This window comes from Orycteropus afer, unplaced genomic scaffold (genome assembly GCF_000298275.1).
Source record: "Orycteropus afer afer isolate SDZICR_OR568_19922 unplaced genomic scaffold, OryAfe1.0 scaffold00294, whole genome shotgun sequence".
In the NCBI taxonomy this organism is placed as follows: domain Eukaryota; kingdom Metazoa; phylum Chordata; class Mammalia; order Tubulidentata; family Orycteropodidae; genus Orycteropus; species Orycteropus afer.
In genome coordinates, this window is record NW_006921881.1 from 1467348 (window position 1) to 1472535 (window position 5188).

Consider the following 5188-nt stretch of genomic DNA (forward strand, 5'->3'; position numbering starts at 1 on the left):
GGATGGTTGAAGGGAAGGGGTGGGTGCAGGGCGGAAGTGGGAACAACGCTGTTACAGTGTGGGGATTGCGGTAAATGTCAGAAAACAGAATGTGTATGGATTGTTGAATGGAAACCAATTTGCTCTGTAAACTTTCACCCAAATCACAATGAAAAAAAAGAAAGAGAGAGAGAGAGAAGGTAGGATCCCCATTGGATAAATTCCTTTGCTTTTCTAGTCGATCTGGAAAATGAGGTGGTGAGGGAGGATGCTGATATGATTATGTAATCTTCCTCCACATCCCCTCAACTAATTTTCTTGTTTTTCCACCTTGACGTAGTGGTCCCAGAACCAAGGTTGCAGCTGTGCATAATGGAAGCAGGAATGATTAAATTGTAATTGAGAATGAATGGACTGAGGGGGAGGCATATGCTGGACTAGCCCAGTACAGTGGCCATCCATATTGTCCTTTATGGGTTATGAAGCAGAGGAAATTTAAACATTATGTTAATATCTCCGGAGAGGCTCAGAGCAAGGGAGTAATATTATCTTTTAGTTAGATCTTAAGAGATGATTGAAAGGGCAAAATAGAGTTGATGCCTGCTTTTGCAGTCTGTGGAACCTGACAAGACCAGATGAAGGTCTGCAGCAGATCTTGGCTTGGGAGGAGGTTTTTTGTTTTGTTTTTGGCTGTATGATATAAATATAGATGGGACTAATGGTTAATAATTGATTGGAAGTCTAGTAATAGGTCAGATCTTTTGATTCTTATTTTTCAGGTTCTGGTATAATACTGGAACTGTTAAATGCTAATGTTGATGGTCAAATATATATACATATTTGTATGAGATCAAAAGGACATTATACACACACACACACACACACACACATATTCCCATTGTTATCAAGTCAATGCTGACTCACAATAACCCTATAGGACAGAGTAGAACTCCCCGTTCCAAGACTAAATTTTTTTTTTTTTTTTTGTGGTGAAAACATACACAAGAAGACATTCACCACCATTAACAACTCGCCCATTTACAGATCAAGGACATTGATGACATTTTTCACATTGTGCCACCATTATTGCCATCCTTTTCCAAAATATTCCACCACCATTAGCACGAACTCAATGACCCACAAACAAAAGCTATCCCTTTCTCCCCTCCCTCCTATCTCTGGTAACCACTAATCATCTTTGTTTCTCTCTCTCTCTCTTTTTTCAACCTATCTAGGAATTTGGGAGCTCTGGTAGCGTAGTGGCTAAGGCACTTGACTGCTAACCAGAAGGCTGGCCGTTCAAACCCACCAGCCACTCCTCGGAAGGAAGGTTGGGCAATCCTACTTCCATAGTGATACTGCCTCAGAAACCCAAGGAGGGGTCGCTATGAGTCAGGGCTGACACGATGGCACATAACAACAACAACAGAAATTTAGGCTCCCCTTCCCTCCCATCCCTGGTAACCAACAAAGAAAGTTTCTTTGTATGTATAAACTTTTCCTTGACTTTTTAGAATAGTGGACTAGTACAATATTTGTCCTTCTTTGATTGACTTATTTCACTTGGCACAATGTCCTTCAACTTCATCCATGTTATGTGGTGTTTAGCAGATTCTACATTATTCTTTATGGTTGTATAGTATTCCACTGTGTGTATGTGCCACAGTTTATCCATTCCTCGGTTGATGGACACTTAGGTTGTTTCCATCTCTTTGCTATTGTGAATGGTGCTGCGATGAATGTGGGTGTGCATATATCTGTTCATGTCATGCCTCTCACTTCTTTAGAATATATACCTAGTAATGGGATTGCTGGATCAAATTGTATTTCTATTTCCAACTTTTTAAGGAATCCCAAGGCTACACATCTTTACAAAAGCAGACTGTCACATCTGTCTCCTGCAAAGCAGCTGGTGGGTTCAACTGCTGACTTTTCAGTTAGGAGCCAAGTACTTAACCAACTCACCATCAGGGCTACACACACACACAGACATGCACACACACATAAACCTACACACACACAGATGCCAACCAGGGGTCAAATGTGATACAAAGAATTTGATTTGGCCTTTGTCTTTGGTTCCTAAAAAATGACCCACAAGGTCACCTCAAGTGAACATACCAGGGTATGTACCCACCAGCGTCAAGCAATTTCTAGCCTAGAAAGGGGTTCTTCTGATGGACATTGACATGTCCTACTTCAATACACCCCTCAGATTTCCACAGGGTTGTGCCCCACAGGGCATCCCTTCAATAGGCCATGTTTTCATTGCCCTTTTACCCGACTCCATAGCTAGGCTGTTGGCCACTGCCCATGAGCAGGAAAAAGAAAAACACAAAAACAAACATGCTGGCAAGCACGTGGCTCAGCCTGCAGAGCTGATTATTGTCAATCAATCTTTCCATCTCCTGCCCTCAAGATCTCAACCTCAGTGGATGGGTGGGGATCAAAGTTTTTCAGCATAAACCCTTATCTACTCCCACACAGGGCTAAGCCAGCAATCTTAGTTCCCTTTTTAGCATACCCAATCAAAGCTGGTCTAGGGGCAGACTTATACACCTTCTGAACATTACTCAGTTAGATGGAATATTATTTTCATAAATCATTCACATAAACACAATTACTTCATATAAACCTTTTAAAATGTTTTGGTATTCATCCAAACCTCTCTTTTTCTTATCGCCTGATCATTTTACCCATTCATATGCACACGTCTTCAGGTCCCTGACTACGGTTGCCAGATCACTTTGGTTGACCTATTGGGCCCTTGAAAGACTTGAAAGGCCTTTAAAGACCCCAGATGAGGTCTCTCATCATTATCTCTGCCTTCTGCTTTTTTTAAATTCCTCCCAACTGGGATAAAAATAATGAACTTGTTTAGGTCTTTTTATTTTTTCATTAACTTTTTATTGTGATTTGGGTGAAAGTTTACAGAGCAAATTAATTTTCCATTCAACAGTTCATACACATTTTGTTTCATGACATTGATTACAATTCCCACAATGTAGTAACTCTCTTCCCACTTCCTCCCTCTGGTTACCTTCCCCCCCTTTCTTTCCTAGGCATTTCTGCCTTCTGAGCTTTCTCCCTGTGCAACTGCTGCCCTTCTGATCTTCCATGGTTGATTATTTTAAGGAGTGTACCTCCTTGGTGGAACTATTCACCTCATTTGCCTGTCTACTGATTGGCTGAAAGTTAAGCCATAGGAGTTAGTTCAATTCCAGGCTCAAAGAATGACTAGGGGCCATAGTCTTGGGGTTTCACCAGTCTCTATCAGACCAGTAAGTCTGATTTTTTTTTTTTAGCATTTTGAGTTTTGTTCCACATTTTCTCCCACTGTATTCAGGATCTCCAATTTTGATCCCTTTCTGAGTAGTTGACAGTGGTAGCTGGGCACCATCTAGTTCAGTCTCAGGGTCATGTAGAGTAAGATCTGCATGGTCCACTAGTCCCTTGGACTAATTGTTTCCATGTGTCTTTGATTGTCTTGATTAGTCTTTGCTCCAGACTAGGAGAGACCAATTGTTGCATCTTACATGGCTACCTGTAAGCTTTTAAGACTCCAGTTGCTACTCCTTAAAGTAGAATATGTTGTTGTTATGTGCTGTTTGAGTCAGACCCTACTCATAGCGAACCCTCCTTGGGTTGCCGAGGCAGTATCACTACGGAAGTAGATTGCCCCATCTTCCTTCTGAGAAGTGGCTGATGGGTTTGAACCACCAGCCTTCTGGTTAGCAGTCAAGTGCCTTAGGCCCTATGCTACCAGAGCTCCCAAAGTAGAATATAGAACAGTGTTTTTGTGTTTTGTGTTATACCAATTGAGCTTGATGTCCCCCATGACTATGGTCTCAAGCCCAGTGACTTACTCCCTCAAGGTGTTTGGTTGTGACTAAAAAGTTGTCATAACTTTGCCCCGTAACACTGAAAAACCAGCAAGAGTTTCCATTGGCCCACCCAATCTCCAATAGTGCTGCATTAGAACTCCATTCTAACTCCATCTATGTGTGCTTTATTCATCCCAATTTTTAATATTTGTTCAAAAATTTTCACCCAGCTGGAAAGAGTTCCTTGACTCTCTCCTCTGTCTTTTCTTACTGTTTTCTTGGATATCAATATAGCTTTTTTCATTATCTGCTCTTTCAGCATAACTTCTCCCTAAGGAAGGGGCTGTAAGGCTGGTAGCTGTGCCTCTCAGCCCAAATGTAAACTCAGCCCTACCTGGGGATTCTTCCCAATATATTCCTTCAGAAGGCTTGACTCAGCTATGGGCTACAGTCTAGACTAGTTAGGATCCAAGTTTGACTCATCTCTTGCTTTCATTTTAGCCATTATAGATAACCACTACCAAAGTAACCAGCCAAGAATCAAACTTTTCTCATTCTCCACCCATTCATCCTGCCTCTTCCAAACCTTGTCTCTGTGAATTAGGCCTGTTCCTCCTCATTGCTAACTACACTAATAAGGGGCACAGTGGGCAAATACACCTTTATTTCTAACTGCATGGGACAGATCAGCTATTCCTACCTGGAAATGCATCCTATCCCCACCTTCATACATCTTCATCTTCATTGCCAGTCACGTGCATGTTATTTCCTCTTTCTGACCCTAACTGCCCAGAATTAGATCAGACTTTATAAGTTAAAGGGATTCAGTCCTACAGATGGACTGCCTGAATAGCCCTTCTCTAAATTAGCCACCCCTCTGGTGGTGTAGTGCCTAAGGCATTTGACTGCTAACAAGGTTGGTGGTTCAAACCTACCAGCCACTCTTCAGAAGGAAGATTGGGCAATCTACTTCCGTTGAGATATCGCCTCAGAAACCCAGAGCTGACTGGACGATATATATATATATATTTTGTTGTTGTTGTTGCTATGTGCTGTCGAGTCTGACCCAACTCATAGTGACCCCTCCTTGGGTTTCCGAGGCAGTATCACTACGGAAGTAGATTGCCCAACCTTTTTTTGGTTTCGCTGAGTCAAAGTTCACAAGTTAAAAAGAATAGGCAGACACCAGCCCCCGCTGACTCTCATTGCCCACTGAGGGTTCATTATTTTTAACAGCTCACAGAACTCAGAGAATTCAAAATTCTATACTTGCAGTTGCCATCAAGTTGATTCTGACTCAGTGTGTAGAGTAGAACTTCACTCCATAGGGTTTTCCAGGCTGTGACCATTCACAACCAGATCACGAGGCCTTACTGATGAGGTGC